Below are 17,408 nucleotides of genomic sequence, written 5' to 3' on the forward strand. Positions count from 1 at the left end.
CTGAGATTTTGGACGTTTCCCTCCTGCAATTCTTGCCGTCGCAAACCATCTTGCAAGCCAAGCATTCCTACCGAACCTGAAAAAGAACGTAATCGGAGGTCCTACCTTAGGAAAGCCATATAATATATAACTTAGCATTTATATATAGCATTTGCATCACTTTCTCCAAAAGACAAATCTCTGGATTTATTAGCACATATATTAATTTAAGGGCCAGAAATTGAAGTTTTTTGGACCAGACAAAGCCCGCCAACTCCAAATAATAATAATAATAATAATAATAATACATAATAATAATACATAATAAAAAGATAAAATTTTAAAACACTTAGAAGGATACAAAGCCCTATTCCTTCAAGAACATAGTTTTAAAATGAAAGTTTCAACTTTAAAAAAGAGTTTTAAAGTTTTACTTATCCCTGCGCCGTCTACAGGTAAATAATAATTATAAAACCCCGGAGGGAGTTTGCATCAGGCTGTAATTTCCCGTAAAATGACATCACCGTGTCGCCAACCCCGATTGGTTCGACCGGGGTATGACATCATCCGGATTAATGACAGGATCCCCGATTGAGGCTCCACTCTCAGGAAATGGCAGGAGATATATAAAAGATAATTAAGATCAATGGTTGCAAATTGAATTAGGGGCAAAAGAGGGAGAAAAGAGAACCATGCAGATGAATATTGGCACTGAGAAGTGCCCAAAATCGCTCCGTTTTCCCATCTCTCCCAAAATCAAAATTTCAGATTATCCTGGAAGAATAACCAAGAATGCTATAGATTCACTAATTTCTCGTAACACAGGATTGCATTGAGGGATAATATACATATACTCTATTATTATTATTATTATTATTATTATTATTATTATTATTATACACACACATACACACACATATATACATACACACTATCCATATAAACATACACACATATACATATGCACACACACTGTATGTGTGTGTGTGTGTGTGTGTGTGTGTGTACAGTATATATATATATATACTGTATATATAAACACACACACATACAGCGTGTGCGCATATGTGTATATGGATAGTGTGTATGTATATATGTATGTCTGTGTGTATATACACAGTGTATATATGTATGTACATATGTATATATGTATCTGTGTATATACATATATAGTCTGTATGTCTCTCTCTCTCTCTCTCTCTATATATATATATATATATAGGCATATATATAGTGTGTATGTATGTGTACGCATGTATGTATTTTTATGTTGAATTTTAATCTGTAAGCCGCTTTGATCATCGCGGAAAAGCAGGATAAAAATAAAATCTATTATTATTATTTACACACACACACACATATACACGTGTGTGTGTATAGCATTTATTTATAACTTCGTTTTCAACAATGGATGGAACATCAAATGTGTATTAATCAAAAATGAATGATAAAACGCAGACCAGGGTTCGATTTCTGGCTCAGTCATGAAACCCATTGGGTGACCCTGGGCAAGTCACACTCTCTCAGACTCAGGGGTAGGCAATGGCAAACCTCCTATGAACAAATCTTACCCCATGATAGGTTTGCCATAAGGTCTCCATAAATAGGAAACATCTATCTATCCATCAATCTATGTAATCGATCAATCTATCGATTCCACTCATCCATCCACTATGAGCAAGTCACACTCTCTTGGCCTCAGGGGAAGGCAACGGCGAAGCTCCTCTGAACCAACCTTGCCAAGAAACCCCCATTGGGATCGCTGTAAGTTGGAAACTACTTGAAGGCACACACCAACCTCTATCTAATCAATCTAACTATTGATCTATCGTTTCCATCCATCCTCTCTGCCTCAAAGGAAGGCAATGGCAAACCTCTTCTGAACAAATCTTATTAAGAAAACTCCATGATAGAGTCTCCTTAGGGTCGCCATAAGTCATAAACGACTTGAAGGCATACAATGACAACACAATGCAATGCCATGAGTGCATCTCCACTGTAGAAATAATGCAGCTTGGCACCACTTTAAGTGCCACAACTCCATCCTAGAGAATCCCTGAGACTTGTAGTTTGTGGAAATGCCAACACTATTTGGCCGTGAAGGCTCCATCCAGACATTGCAAAACTACAAATCCCAGGAACTTAAAGCGGCGTCAAACTGCATTATGTCTCCAGTTGGAGATGCAATCCATAAATTATAGCCCGGGTTTAGCAGATGCATGGAATTTAATCCAGAATTTCAGGTCCATGAATACACACACAAAGTACCCATTTGGGACTAGGATTGTAGGCACCAAAAGTGTGAAGGAAACCGGACTCAAAAAAATACCAAGAGTGACAATTATATTACTAACCCTAGCTGCTCCCAAAACTATTCCGGATGACAGGAACTCCTTGGCATTTGGAAAAAAACTATTAACGCTTACCATGCGGCAAGAATTTGTTATCCTGATCCAGATCTAATTTATTTTATCATCACCACCAGCAGCTTATTTTGCAGAAAGGCAAACTTTTCAAAGGGTTTGTAATGCTTCTGCCAGTTTCTTCCTCCGAAATGGAACCAAAAGCACCTGGGATTCATTGATGGGGTCTCCCATCTAAGTACTATCTAGGGATGACCCTGCTTAGCTTCCCAGAACAGATAGCACTGCATTGTTTGCCTTCAAGTCGCCTGTGAACTTCGTAGGTTTTTCTTCGGTGAGGAAGACTCAGAGGTGGCTTTTGCCCGTTCCTTCCTCTGAAATAGAGGCCCCAGCACCTGGGAGGTGGTCTCCCATCCAAGGACTATCCAGGAGCCCCCCTGCTTAGCTTCCTAGATCAGTCAGGACTGCATTGAACATATGTACTTCGTATTGTTTTAATTTAAATTTTGTTAGCCACCTTGAGTCCATGGAAGGCTGGATACTACTACTACTAATAATAATAGATAAAACCCCCTGGATTTATCATCTCCCAAATTTCCAAATGCAACAAGTGCACAAGATTTCCACTCCTTCCATACCCAAAAAAGCGGGTTCAAAACAAAAACCAACTACACAATTGGCACATGACAATTGGCACATTCGCACATGACTATTACATCCATGGAAACTCTTCCCAAATTTTAAAGCTAAGCCTGTTCTTTTTTCCTAGCAGTTTGAAGCCAGTTGTTTCATGCCCCCATTTTTGGAATTATATCATTTTTTAAACAAAAGGAATCCAGATGTTCAAAGGGCAAAGCAAAAAGGGCTGGGAGGTGAGCGATGAGGTGTTTGGGATGCCGGCCAAAAATACACACACGGAGACACACAAAACGCACGCTGATGCAACATCGTGGCACGGCTACGCAATCTTTTCTCTCTTCCTTGCCCCACTCCTACAACTGGTAGCCAAGACATAGAGGAGGAAAGCTCATCCAATACAACAAAACCCATGAGAGAAAGAAAAATAGGACTAAGAATCACAGAAGGGACCCTCAAGGGTCATCCAACCCAACCCCGTTCTGCCAGGCAGGAACCCATGGCAAAGAGTTATCCATCTTTTTAAAATGACCTGCAAAGGAGAACCATTTAAATAGTCATGACTCCCATCCTACATAATCTTGGGATCTGTAGTTTTGTGTTGCACTGGCTCTCTGTGTCAGGGAAAGCTCAAGACCCTGTGAAACTGCAAATCCAAGGATCTCACAGGATGGAGCTGAGCACTGGAGGGGCTTGGAAAGTATCTTCAGAAGGGGTTTCCCCACTGAGGCTGAGAGAGTGTGACTCGCCAAAGGTCACCCAGTGGGCTTGCATGGCCGAGCCGGGATTTGAACTCTTGCTACTTAATGTTTAATAACAATAATGTTTAATAACATCTGTTGGGAATGCTCTGATTGTGAGTTCCTGCATGGCAGGGGGTTGGACCTGATGGCCCTTGTGCTCTCTTCCAATTCTGTGATTCTAATAATCACCAGGGGTGCACCCTTCCGTCTCAGGTTTTGGCCCATGAACTTTAGGGGTTTTGTTGTGCCTCTGACATCTGCAGAAGCATAAAAGAAAAACAACAATTAAATTCAACCTTAATACTTCCGTCTTGGTTCCAGAAAACTGCAGGAAGTCCACAGCTCAGAAGCAAAAGGAAAAGCAAGAGAAGTTTGTTGCCAACTTAAAACACTTTTTTCCTCCCACCCAAAACTCTAAGACTATATATATATAGTAGTCTGAGACATATATATATATATATATATATATATATCTCAGAGGCCCCAAAGGTTCAATTTTAGCAAAATCCACAAGATGTAGCCTCACAGATGTAGAATTATAGAGTTGGCCGGGATCCTAAAGGGGCATCTATTCCAATCCCCAGCCATGCAGGAATACACAACTAAGGACCCCTGAGTATGAAGTCCAAAAGCAGCCCCATTGCACTATTCCAATGTGTTCAATCTCCTTGGATTACTTTTAAAGTTTACCCCAAACGTGATAATGTACCCAAAATAAATCATCACCAGATGTGACAAATATCAGCCAAATCCCATATGAGACCAGGCAAAAAAATTCCCATTTATCCCAGTATCCTGTTCTTATCATCTTCCTGAATGGGTTGCAAGTGGGTCCTGAAAGCAAGAGCTTTCTCACACTGTGGTCCCAGGAGCATGAGAAGACATTTTGTTGTTTGTTGTGTGCCTTTGAGTCATTTTGGTGACCCTAAGGCAAACTTATCGTGGGGTTTTCTTGGCAAGATTTATTCAGAGGACGTTTGCCTTGCCTTTCCCTGAGGCTGAGAGAGTGTGACTTGCCCAAGGTCCCCCATTGGGTTTACATAGCAAGCTGGGATTTGAACCCTGGTCCCCCAGTGTCCTTGTCCAACGCTCAAACCATGTTGCGCTTGAGAAGATATTAGGGTGATGGGATTCCTATCTTCATTTCTCAGATCCCATCTTTGCAGTGGTTCCCAACCTTTCTTCCACCAAGCGTTTTTGGACTTCAAGTCCCAGAAGCCCCAGCCAGTTTGGCCCAACCACCAGGACTTTTGGGAGCTGTAGTCCAAAACCTCTGGGAGGCCCAAGTTCGGATACCGCTGTTTTAAAGAAAGGTGGGCAACTGCAATGGGGATGAAATGTTTGGGGTCAGAAGCGTTTTGGAGTTGTCCAGATTTTGGAACATTTGCACATCTCCATCACAAAACGTCTTGGAGACGAAACCTTAGGCAAGTCACACTCTCTCAGCCTCAGGGGAAGGCCATGGCAAACCTCCCCTGAACAAATCCTGCCAAGAAAACCCAAGGATAGGGTCACATTTGGGTCTCCGTAAGTCAGAAACAACTTGAAGGCACACAACAACAACAACTACAAAACATGTTTTTAGGGCCCAAATACTCTAAAGCAGTGATGTCCAAACTCTGGCCCTCCAGGTGTTTTGGACTTCATCTCCCAGAAGCCTCAGCCGCCTTTGCCAATAGTCTGGGATTCTGGGAGCTGAAGTCCAAAACATCTGGAGGACCAAAGTTTGGACATCACTGCCCTAAAGGCACCAAAGCTGAGCAGGGTCAGTGCTGGTTAGTCCTCGGATGGGAGCCCCCCAATGAATCCTATCTGCTGCAGGTTATATTTCAGAGGATTTTGGCATTCTGGATAAAGAAGACTCAACCTGTATTACAATGCAATGGAGAGAGGGAATGAGATGAAGGCCAGGAGTGGAGAAATGTGATGGAAGAGGTTGGCAAGATAGTGGGGCACTTATGCCAGACAGGTATGGGGCAAGAGGGGTCACTTTAACTACCCCCCTTACCATCCCATTCTGCATTTGGAAAACCTCTGGAAGGACGATAATAAATGGCAAAGGACATCTGGACATAAGGAGAGATTCTTGCTCTGGTGTCAAATTCTGTCTGGATGCCAAGCAAGTTCAGTGCCAAGAGGAGATAGCTAAGGCCTCTTTCCCACTACCTTTTAAACCGAATCAGTTTGAACCAGTTCAAATGACCCTTGTTCCCAATTGAACTAATTCGGAGAGGGGGGGGCACACACTAGAGCCATTTAACCTGCGGCTTTTCGATGCTGATGTTTTCTGTGTCCTTTTGAATAATTTGATTCGGTGCAAGTGTGAATCAGGTGCGGATCGGAATTGATTTAAATTTGCCCTTTGGCCGGCTGAAGCAGGTCCATTTTGAACCAATTCATTTGGTTATTTTACAGGGAAAAATGCAACTGGGGCAAATGTAGTGGGAACCACGCTCCGCTGTCGAATCGATCCATCGATTCGGATCATAAACCGCTTTTTTGGTAAGTGGGAATGAGGCCAATGGTTCCCCCAAAAGAGCCATAGGGAGAAGTGGGGGAAAACAAATATTATTATTATTATATTACTATTACTACAGTGGTCCCTCCACATTTGCTAGGGTTCGGGGTGAAGGAGCCCCATGAATGTGGAAACGAAAAAACCCTATTCTTTTTACCTAAGGGAACACCTCTCTAGGAACCTCCAGGTCCTCCAGTGCAACTCTGTGGTCAACAGCTGTCCAAAGCTGATCACCGAATCAGGCTGGAGGACCTACAAATGCCTAGATTTCCCCAGAGTCTCCAGCACAACTCTATGGTCAACTTCTGGCAGAGTTGCGCTGGAGGACCTAGAGATTCCTAGAAAGGACGTATTACTCAAACCCGCACATAATCAAAGCGGCAAAAGTCAACGCCGTAAATGCGGCCGTCCGATTATACTATTATTAGACCCCCAAGGAGACCCCCAGCATGGCCACTGTCCAGAGTTAAGGCAACCACTACATATTGTTGGCAAGTGAAGGAAAATATTCCAGGTTCCAAAACCGGCTCTGGGCACCTCAAAAATTGTAACGCCCTTCCCTAAAAATACATTGGGCTCCCATTTTAAAGCCATGCACCTCCAAAGGAGGGATCCCCCTTGGTTTAAATGTTGCTTTAGTCTTTTCTTCCTGAGCTGGAAGGGAAGGTGTGATGGTGGAAGAGGAGGAAGAGAGGACGCCTTAGCAAGCCTGGCCAGGAAAGGAAGAGAGAGAAAACACAAAATGAAAAAGCATTTAAAACTTTCAGAAACTTTTTTATTCCCTCCCTACACCAAAACAACCAAAAAGGGTTAATATATATATATATATATATATATATGTGTGTGTGTGTGTATATATAAAAATAAATTGCCAAGGGAGGGAAGAGAGAGAGGGACAGGAAGCAGCCTCAGAAGAACTCACTTCTGGCTTCCTCTCTTTCATCCACCATTTCAAAAAGAAAAGACAAACATCCCAAAATCAAAACTGGCCTGGAGTTACATCTTGACAAACTACCATCTCCAAATAGGGACAGACAAACAAACAAACAAACAAACAAACAAGCCCCTGTTTTGTTCCAGCCATTTAGATGCTGAAAATGGATTTGCAGTCTCCCTTTTATCCCCACCTCAGACCTCCCCAACTTAAGAAAGTGGAGATCTTACTTGGAGGGAAAGGATTCTCAGACTTGCCAAGAGTTAAGGTTCCTCACCACCCTTGTAGATATGCATGTGTATGTGTGAATATATACTGTATGTGTGTTCATACATATTTTGCAACCAAATATATACATTTGGCAACCAAACATAGAACCACCAAATACATTGCAACCAAACAGATATGTCAACCAAACATATTGCAACCAATGAGATATTTCATCCTAATACATTGCAAGCAAATATATACATACATTTTGCAACCAGACACAGTGCAATGATATATACCTCTGTGTGTGTGTACTGTATCTCAAACAAATATACACATTTTGCAACCAAATAGATATATATTTCAACCAAATGTACTGCAACCAAATAGTACACATTTGCAACCAAATAGATATACATTTCAACCCAATTTATTGCAACCAAATAAATATATATTTCAACCCAATGAACTGCATTGCAAGCCAAACAGATACACATATTTCCATCACATATACACTGCAACCAAGGAGGTACATATTCCAACCAAATCTATTGCCACCAAACAGCTACACTTTGCAACCAAATCAATTGCAACCTATATATGTTCAACCAAGTCCATTGCAACAAATCTATTGCAACTACTCACACATGTTGGGAGCCAAATAAATATGCATTTCAACCCAATCTATTGCAACCAAAAAGAGATGTACATTTCAACCCAATCAACTGCAGGCAAATCGATTGCAACCGAAGAGATGTATATATTTCAACCCAATGAACTGGAACCAACCCAAACAGATATACACACATTTCAACCACATATACTGCAACCAAGGAGGTACATATCTCTTTGCAACCCAATCCATTGCAACCTATATGTATATAGGTTGCTCTATATATATATTGCAAGCCAACTTCCAGGGCCCTCCCAGTTCCTCCCCCGCAGAAAAAAGAAAACTTTGCAAGAGATAGACTTACCAAAGCCACTCAGTTGATGCAAAGGCACCCAAGGGATTTGGGGGTCTCTTTTCTGCCCCTTTCCTTCCCTCTCTTTCCTTTCCAAGGTGGGGTGAAAGGAGCCCCCCAAAAAAGCTCCCTCTCTTTTTCTCTTCCTTCCTTCCTCCTCTGGCTTCTCTCAATGCACCTCTCTTACACATGGAGCCACCCTGAGGAGCATGCGCAGAAACCCTCTTTCCTCCACCCCTCCCCAAAAAACTGGGTCCTCCCCCTTCCTTTTACAGATTTTTCCCCCAAAGATCCTAATTCGATTTGCATTACAAATCCCTCCTCCTCTCCAAAAAAAAAAGCTCTCCAAAAAGCATGCCACTCCTGTGCATAAAAATGGAACAAGAACTAGAGGGAAAGAAAAGAAGTGAACTCTAATAAAAAGAGAGAGAGAAAGAAAGGCTTGGAAGTTTCTTTTAGGGTGCCAAGGGAAGATGGGGTGCAAAGGAAAGGCAAAGGGGAGCAGACCCCCCCCCTTTTAAAAACAACAACAAAGGCACCCCCTTTGCAAGGCTCCTTTTGGAGAGGTTTGGAGCACCAGAAAGTGGCTGTTTCCAATGGGGTTCAGGGGAAAAATGGGGTTCAGTTTCACATTGGGGGGCTCAGATCAAATGTTGTGGGGCAAGGGGATGTCCAGTGGTCTGGAAGAGGAGGATTTGGCCAAACAAATCCCTTAGAAAACCATTGCTTCTCATCTTTTGGAGAGGTTTGCAGGGCAAAAAGATAGGAAGGACCTCATTGAGGTCTAGCTGCTTGTTGAGTCTTCCCAGCATAAAGGACCCCAGTGACACCAGAAGTCCTCCTTTTTCAGGACATGGCCTACATTTCCACCTTCTGTCCAGGAGACATTCCAAAATGTCCTCCATTCAAGGTGACACTAGAAGTCCTCCTCCTCCAGGACCTGCCTACCTTTCCATCTTCTGTCCAGGAGGCATTCCAAAGGTCCTCCATTCAGAGTGACCAGAAGTCCTCCTCCAGGACCTGCCTACCTTTCCACTTTCTGTCCAGGAGGCATTCCAGAATATCCTCCATTCAGGTCCTCCTTTTCCAGGACCTGCGCTCCATTTCCGCCTATTGCCAAGGAGGAATTGCCAAAGGTCCTCTGGATAAGGGAGGTTTTTATGATATTTGGCACCTGATTTTTATGGCCTCTTTGATAGGTCTGATCGGTTTTAGTTTATGGTACAGTATATCTTTCTTATTTACATACAGGCTGGGTCTCCCTTCTCCAAAATGCTTGGGACCAGAAATGTTTTTTGGAATTTTTCAGGTTTGGGAACATTTACCTCCACGGATTATACTCACACTGTAGTTTGATTGCTTAGCGCCACCACAATATTTTGTGCATGATAGACACTACAGTTGTTGTTGTGGGCCTTCGAATCATTTCTGACTTAGGGCAAACCCTATCATTTTCTTGGCAAGATTGGTTCAGAGAAGGCATACTTGTACTGAGTTACTAATAAACATTTCCGGGGGGTAGAGACTTGTTGACAATACTGTACAACAAAGTACAATAACACCCCAAATCCACAAAGCCACCTTTATAGCGCCAAACAACACACACAAAATACATGTTGCAAGCTTTCAAATCTTTCAAATGAGGAAATCAGTGGAGCTTTGAAAGTTTGCATCATGTGCTTTGTGCACTTTGGTTGGCCAAGAAAGCTATCACCATTTTGTGGATTTTGGATGAGACAGTCATTCCTCTTTTCATCCCTCCTGCTCCGCAGTCTGTTGAAAAGTCCAAAAACACCCCAAAGCCACAAAACAGTTATCCTTTTATTTTTTTGCACACATTATACATTGCAAGCTTTCGAACCTCCATTGGCTTCTTCACCCGATTCCTTTATGGCCAACCAAAATGCACAAAATACACATTGCAGTCTTTCGAACCTCCTTTGGCTTCTTCACCAGATTCCTTTATTGACCAGCTAAAATGCACAAAATATATATTGCAAGCTTTCAGAGCTCCACCGGCTTCTTCACCTGATCCTTTTATTGGACAACCAAAATGCACAAAACACATGCTGCAAGTTTTGAAACCTCCACCGGCTTCTTCATCTGACCCCTTTATGGGTCACCCAAAATGCACAAAAATAGACATTGCAAGCTTTTGAACCTCCACTGGCTTCTTCACTTGATCTCTTTATTGGACAACCGAAATGCACAATTTGCAGGATGCAGGCTTTAGAAGCTACAGCGGCTTCTTCATCTGATTCCTTTACTGGCCAACCAAAATGCGCAAAATACATGACGCAAGTTTTCGAAGCTCCGCCGGCTTCTTCACTGGAAGAAGAATAGACACCAAGGTGTATCCTGGAGCACATCCTTAAGGTGACACTGCACTTGGAGACGGAGGACCTCAGGTGTGTTACATAAATGGTGTTCCCTGGTGGGTTGGCGACAACAAGGTGGTTCCAGAAGGGAAAAGGTGATTTCAGCAGCTGGAGGCGGTTGTTTCGTTCTGTTTTGTTGGAAGGACCTTAGCCAACCTGTTTCCTTGTCGCTGTCATTCTTAACAGGGAGATAAATATACATGGACCAAAAACCTGGGCCCACCCTTGGATTCAGTTGCGTTCAAATGCTTTCATGAGTACGTCTATATAGCTGGAATCCTACTTCTTGATTTCACATGGTTTGGTTGCTGTCAAACAGACCTTTTGGTGGAAAGTTAAAAGGAGGAGACCATTCAGAAACTGGAAGAGCCAGCATGGCATAGTAGTTTGAGCGCTGGATTGCGACTCTGGAGACCAGGGTTTGGTTCCTATTCAGCCATGAAACCCATTCGATATATTTGAGCAAGTCACACTCTCTCAGCTTCAGGGGAAGACCATGGCAAACCTCTTCTGAACCAATTTTGCCAAGAAAAGATAGGTCAGCATAAGTTGGAAAGGACAAATCAGAAAGACCTTAGGGTCAGCATAAATTGGAAATGACTTGTAGCCACACTACAACAAAGGAGCAGAAATAGGTATGCATGCATGCGCACATCTCCAAACACCACAAGAGTTTTCGGCAAGTGTGTCAACAAAGATAGCCTGGCCTAATAAACTATGCTGATTCGATTGGTCGGTGCTGGGGCAATGGCCACAAATGGTGGTCTGCGAGTGTGCGTTGTTGTGCGGGTCAGCGACTGCTCTCCCGACTCCAAAGCTTTCCAAGAACAAAATGGTTGCTCTGGGAGTGGGCCACCTTAACGGAGTGCTAATTGGAAAGAAAAGACGACGCAGACGACGCAGACAAGAGCATGGTTTTCTTCCCTTTAGGTTCCGGTTAAGGACAGCAGGGACAGAAATAGCCTGGATTACATCACCTGCTTTCCTGAATATTCATGTGTCCAGATATACAGAGCGCATTCTTGAGTCAGGACGCATAGTCAGAAAGGGCTGGCCACGGCCAAAGCTTCTCGGCCATTTTTGTGGTCAAGAAAACATGCATGGTTATTTGGTGGGCGCTGTGAAGGCCCTTCGAAATACCAGGAACGGGATTTACTTTTTCACTCCCAGCATAGTTGCAAATGTTGAAAGGGAAGGCTGAGGAGAGGAGAAGAGACTCGGCATGTTTGTCTGTCTGTCCCTCCATCCAAAAATGTCATGCATTCAGAAGAGTAACAGGGATGGTTGTCGTTGTTGTGTGCCTTAGAGCCACACATCGGGGTTTTCCTGGTGAGACTTGTTCAAAAGGGGTTTGCCATTGCCATCCCCTGAAGCTGAGAGAGTGTGACTTGCCCAGTGGGTTTCATGACCGAGCGGAGAATTGAATCCTAGTCTCCAGAGTCAAACCAAAGTCCAAAACACACAGCAGAAATAATCCAGTTTGAGACCACTTTAACTGCCCTGGCCCAATGTTAGGGCATTCGGGGAACTGTCATTTTGTGAACAAAAATCCATCAGTGATACCTTTCTTGGCCAACCAAAATGCACAAAATAATGGTTGCAGGCTTTTGTAGCTCCATGGGCAGCTTCTTCATCATCAGAAGCCCATGGAGTTTCGCAAGCTTGGAACAAGTCTATTGTGCATTTCGGTTGGTAAATAAAGGTAGCACTGATGGGTTTTTGTTTGCATTTGTTAAATGGCCAACACAGCTTCCCCTGAATGTTGTCTGTCGTTTGGTGAGACATTGAGCCTTCTCTGTCAGAGCTCTGGGGCCACAATAAACTACATTTCCCAGGATTCCCTAGTGCTGAGCCGGGGCAGTTAAAGTGGTCTCAAATTGGATAATTTCTGCAGTGTGTTTTGGACCCAAGTTGCCTAGCCCTCTCTAAACCCAAGTACCCATAACTGAATCTAATACGGATGTACATACCTCTGCTTTATTATTTTCCCCACCAAACCTGCTTTCTTTCTCCCTTCCCTTTATCTTCTGGTATCAGATTTTAAATGGCATCCTCTGAGGACCAATGATTTATCCTTTGACGCTCCATAAAGCACCAGGCAGGTTTGATAAGAGCTTTCTATTATTCATCAGCATCATCATAACCTCGTTCGTTGCTTAGCCAGTGCTTACGGCTGAAGAAGCCGGGTCAATCGTTGGCTCGATCCCAACGTTGTCGACTCCGACTGGCAAAGAAAGGGCTCCGTTTTGGGGTGAAGGTAAATACTTATGGGATCCCCCTGACCTCTCAACCGTACCACCTGCGACGGTAGATAATCTGGAACATTTATGCTCAGAGGTAGAGGGATTAATATTACTACCTAGGGATTGCACCTAACCCTCGGCGTTAATTTTGCAAAGCACAGAAAGTGGGAGATCCTGGCTGCACAGATTGCTGTCAGAGAGTCAGACCAACGCAATCGTCTTTCACCTTCCTTGCAACTCAAACCCTTAGAAGTCGCCTGCCTTTGGGGAAATTAGCACTCCTGGCTATAAAATGGAGGAAGGGTTGTCTGACAGGAGAAAGCCGCTTAGCATAACCAGTTCCTTCGGATGCTGAGGCAGCAGAAAAAGACGGCAGCCTTTCAATGCATTAACTTTGGCCCCATACAGATTGCCAAAATGAAGCTGCTTCGGGCCACTTTGGAGGTATGCTGTCTAAATGTTGCATGCATCCTAAGAGTCTGGAAGTTGCACTAAAGCTGCGCTCCAGTGCTTAGGACTGGATCGTGGCTTTGGCACGGCTTCCGGACTCTTAGGACGCATGCAACATTTAAACAGCGTACCTCCAAAGTGACCCGAAGCAGCTTTATTTTGCCCTGTCTATATAGGGCTAGGTTGAATGGACAGGTTCCTAGAAAGGTGCTTTCTTAGGTAAGAAATGTGATATTTGTGTGTTTCTTTCAATTCCAGAGAGATCTTCTGCCTCTTCACTGGGGTTAGAGGCAGAAGAGGGCCTGCTGTACTATGGCCTAGTTCAGTGGTTCCCAAACTTTGGTCCTCCAGATGTTCTGGCAAAGCTAGCAGGGGCTTCTGGGAGCGGAAGTCCAAAGCTCCTGGAGGACCAAAGTTTGGGAACCAGTGGCCTAGATAATTCTCGCTTTAGATTTGAGGGAACTTAATGGCTGCTTTGGGATTTGTATTCCCAACCACTGAGGTTGCGTGTTCAGCGGCGCAAGGCGGAAGAGACCTTTTCGCATCCCTCTGTGTGCAAAATATGTCGGTGGCGAAAATGATTTCAAGAGCATCAGAGCAGCCAAGCTGATTTAAATAATTGGAGCCCTCAAGAAGTTGTTGACACAGATCAGATCTTACACAATGAAGCCTGTTTTTCTCCTTACCTTTATTCTCCTTTTTTCCGCCTCTGGCATCTTATCTCACCCAGACTTCTTACTCCAGAAAAACACAGCGACTCAACTTCGCGGCTGGGAAACAGAGGCACCTTCCTCCCAACAAGAAGTTGAATGGCAGAATTCAGTCGCTGTCATGGACATTGTTAGGAGAGATGCCTGTCCTTCATACATCCCCCAACCAAAAGGGACATGCAAGTGTACATCCATCCCTCCCTATTCGCTAGGGTTAGGGGCACAAGACCCCTGTGAATATGGAAAAACCGCAAATAACAAAAACACCATGTTTTGACCAAAGAGGACACCTCTCTAGGAATCTCTAGGTCCTCCAATACAACTCTGTGGTCAACATCCAACAGACACTGACCATAGAAACTGCGCTGGAGGAGCTACAAATGCTTAGTAGAGTATTCTCTCTAGGACTCTCTAGGTCTTTCAGTGCAACTTTGAGTTAAAGTTGACCATAGAGTTGCACTGGAGGACCTAGACCTCCGCTCTGGGCCCCACAACAAACTCCAACTCCCAGAATTCCATAGCCTTGAGCCAGAAAAGAGTTAAAGTGGTGCCAAACTGGGTTATATCTCCAATGTGGACGCAGCCCAGAGGTCTTCACCTCCCTGCCATTGTATCCCAGAGGAAGGAAACGGCTCACTTCCCTTTCTATTTCAGGAACAGAAAGCAATGCGGTGGAGTGAGCCTTGACCCTTCTTCCCATGGACATCCATTTGCATTATTAGCGCCGGTCCAAAAGCAGCGTGGCGGAATGGCTACAGCACTGGGCAAGGAGGCAAAGAATTGCAACACAACATTCTCACTGACCTCACTATTCACATCTTTGTGTGTGTGTGCTATGTATTTGCAGTTACTTCATAAATTCATCCATACTTGTGCTCTCTCTAGGAATATCTAGGTCCTCCAGCATTTCTACAGACCTTGTCTATAAAGCTGAACCGGAGGACCTCAAAATGCCTAGAGAGTATACTTTTTAGGCATTTGTAGGTCCTCCGGTGCAACTCTATGATCAATATCTGCCAGACGTCGTCCACAGAATTGCAATGGAGGACCTAGGGATGTCTAATGAAGCGGTCTCTCTAGGAATATCTAGGCCAGCGGTCCCCAAACTGTGGCCTTTAAGGGCTTTTAGACTCCAGCTCCCAGAATCCCAGACTATTGGCCAACGTGGCTGAGGCTTCTGGGAGCTGAAGCCCAAAACACTCTTAAAGGACAGAGTTTGGGGAGCACTGATCTAAGCCTTTTGGTGTGATTTCTGCAGACGTTGCCCATAAAGTTCAACTGGAGGATCTAAAGATATCGTGTTAATCAAGTCCGGGTCTGACTGTATTTAGAAGCAAGACTTGTGCGCTGTATTGAGATATCCAAATGGGACAAAACGCATTGAAAGGCTGACCTCCTTATGCAGGAGTCTTGCGTAAACGGACGCAACGTCGACATCTGCCTAAAAATAAAAATCAATGGTTGGCGCATGTCTAATCTCTGGGGGGAGATCGTTCCACGAAGCAGACGCCACCCGTCTTAAAAGCCTCGCTCTCTTTCGTTCGATAACCTCAGAAACCAAATGGACCTAAAAGGGAGCCTTGCAGGGAACCAGGCCTCATGTTATTCAGGGCTTTATATGGCATAGGGTTGGATTAGAGATACGTGGCAGAAATAATCCAGATTGAGACTGCTTTAATTGCCCTGGTTTAGTGCTAGGGAGTCCTGGGAACTGTAGTTTGTTGTAGCCCCAGAGCTCTCTGACAGAGAAGGCTCAATACTGGCCTCATTCCCACTTACAAATGAATTGGTTTCCGATCCGAATTGATGGACCGATTCGACGGTGGAGCGTGGTTCCCACTACATTTGTCCCGATCGCATTTCCCCCCCGTAAAACAACTCACTTGTGGTCCACATTCACGAACAAATCGGTTCAAAATGGACCCGCTCCAGCCGGACGAAGGGCAAATTTAAATCAATTCTGGTTCACATTTACGCAGAATCGATTTATCCAAAAACTACGCTGGAAAGAAATTAGGGTCAAAATGATGTGGGTTAAATGGGCCTAGTGCGTGGCCCCCTCCAAATTGCTTCAAGTGGGAGCCAGGGTCATTTGAACCAGTGCAAACCGATTTGAGATGTGGTTTAAAAGGTAGCGGGAATCAGGCCATCGACAGTTCCCAGGATTCCCTAGCATGGAGCCAAGGGTCTGAAACTGGATTAATTCTGTGTTTTGGACCCAGGGATGTGGAGCCGGTACCCCAAACCTTCACCTCCGGCGCCTTTGTTTTCGTACCGTCAGCCTCCGCCTCCTTCGTAAATGGCAAACGCATGTTAATTAGTAACAAGGGCTTTGCTGTAGTAAAATGGCAGCCCTGGGAATGTCATCGCCGCCCAATGAATCGCCCTCAGGCCAGGGTCCAAAACACACGGCAGAAATAACCCATCCTGAGACCGCTTTAACTGCCCTGCCTCAATGCTAGTCACCCTGGGGAATGTAGTTGTGTGCGACTTTGAGCCTTCTCTGTCAGATAGAGCTCTGGGGCCCACGATAAACTACAATTCCCAGGATTCCCTAGCACTGAGCCAGGGCAGTTAAAGCGGTCTCAAACTGGATGATTTCCGCAGTGTGTTTTTGACCCCCCCCTCCCTCTCTCTCTATATATATATATCTAGAGAGAGAGATTTCTCAATGAGAAAGCTGTCCTAAATTCCTGCAAAATAAACACACTAATAAGTAAATAATAAATAAACAGCAAACATTGTAAACTGCTTCTGGAGTGCTTAAGGGCACCAGAAAACGGTATAGCAATGTATCTGCTATTGCTATTGAATGTTGGAAGTTTTTATTTCTAGCTGGAGCTGGTACTTTTTCCTACCATTTCTGACCTAGCCCTGAATTTGCTTCTGAATCCACAAACCTAGGACACTGGGAGGCCAGGGTTCGAGTCCCGGTTCGGCCGTGGAAACTCATTGGGTGAATTTGGGGAAGTCACACTCTCTCAGCCTCAGAGGAAGGCCATGGCAAACCTCCTCTGACCAAACCTTGCCAAGAAAACCCCGCGATAGCTTCGCCTCAGCGACGCCGTAAGTCAGAAACAACCTGAAGGCACACAACAACAACAACAAATAAACAACAACAAGAGTTTTGGGAGGGACCCTAGAGGCCATCTGGTCCAACTCAAAAACAATACTCCTATTAAGAACATTCCTATATTCTAGGACCCCGGGAGACAATATATGACTATATCCCTTCATGATATTACAATATTATGTATTCGCATTATTATTATTATTATT

The 17,408-nt window shown here is 44.2% G+C and overlaps 1 protein-coding gene and 1 long non-coding RNA gene across 5 annotated transcripts in view; both read right to left on the reverse strand.

The window, feature by feature from the left end:
- The window catches only part of GATAD2A (GATA zinc finger domain containing 2A), a 36,939-nt gene extending 28,397 nt beyond the window's left edge, over positions 1-8,542 (reverse strand). For 2 of the 4 annotated variants that reach the window (XM_042479214.1, XM_042479212.1), the window contains exon 1: positions 8,361-8,542. The gene's annotated coding sequence lies outside the window, so the exon portion shown is untranslated. The remainder of the gene's footprint in view (positions 1-8,360) is intronic. The other 2 variants (XM_042479215.1, XM_042479217.1) reach the window with 1 other exon arrangement.
- Positions 8,543-10,437: 1,895 nt separating this feature from the next.
- LOC121936013 lies at positions 10,438-14,437 on the reverse strand. Its single transcript, XR_006104904.1, has 3 exons — positions 14,106-14,437; positions 12,697-13,042; positions 10,438-11,047 (listed from the first exon to the last, which is right to left on the reverse strand). It is a non-coding gene; the product is annotated as an uncharacterized LOC121936013 (long non-coding RNA).
- Between the last annotated feature and the right edge of the window lie 2,971 nt (positions 14,438-17,408).

This window comes from Sceloporus undulatus, chromosome 7 (genome assembly GCF_019175285.1).
Source record: "Sceloporus undulatus isolate JIND9_A2432 ecotype Alabama chromosome 7, SceUnd_v1.1, whole genome shotgun sequence".
Classification (NCBI taxonomy): Eukaryota; Metazoa; Chordata; class Lepidosauria; order Squamata; family Phrynosomatidae; genus Sceloporus; species Sceloporus undulatus.